Below are 574 nucleotides of genomic sequence, written 5' to 3' on the forward strand. Positions count from 1 at the left end.
GTTTGGGGGTGGAGGTGGAGGTGGTGGGTGATGGAGAGGTGCTTCCTTGGAGAGAGCACAGAGCTCTGTGCTGGGGGATGGAGAGGGGCTGGGGGACAGGAGGGTGGTGGGGACAGGAGGGTGGTGGGGACAGGAGGGTGAGGGGGACAGGAGGGGGAGGTGGGGACAAGAGGGGGTGGTGGGGATGGGGTCAGGGGTGGCACAGTTTGGAGTGGGGAAGCTCCGGCAAGCAATAGGGAGGAAGGAGCCACGTTGGTCCTCCGATCTTCGTGCCATGTGCTGGAGATCCCTTCTGTGCCATCCAGTGCCCCTTTGTTCCATGGGGATGGGAAGTCTGGGGGCTGGGGGTGGTTCTGGAGGGGTTCTGGGGGGGTCACAGCATCGCCCTGTAGTTTCTGGGTGACTCGTATGGGGAAGGGCCCAGCCACGTGTCTCCGCTCAGGTTGGGTGTGCTGAGCCTCCAGCTATGGGGCTGCTGCTTTTGAGCCCCCCATCACCCCATCCCGTGGCCTGGCCCCATATGGGGGGGTCCAGGATCTGACCCTGTGCAGCTGGAGGTGCCTGGAGGGGGGGG

This window comes from Meleagris gallopavo, unplaced genomic scaffold, assembly GCF_000146605.3.
Source record: "Meleagris gallopavo isolate NT-WF06-2002-E0010 breed Aviagen turkey brand Nicholas breeding stock unplaced genomic scaffold, Turkey_5.1 ChrUn_random_7180001957721, whole genome shotgun sequence".
Taxonomy (NCBI): domain Eukaryota; kingdom Metazoa; phylum Chordata; class Aves; order Galliformes; family Phasianidae; genus Meleagris; species Meleagris gallopavo.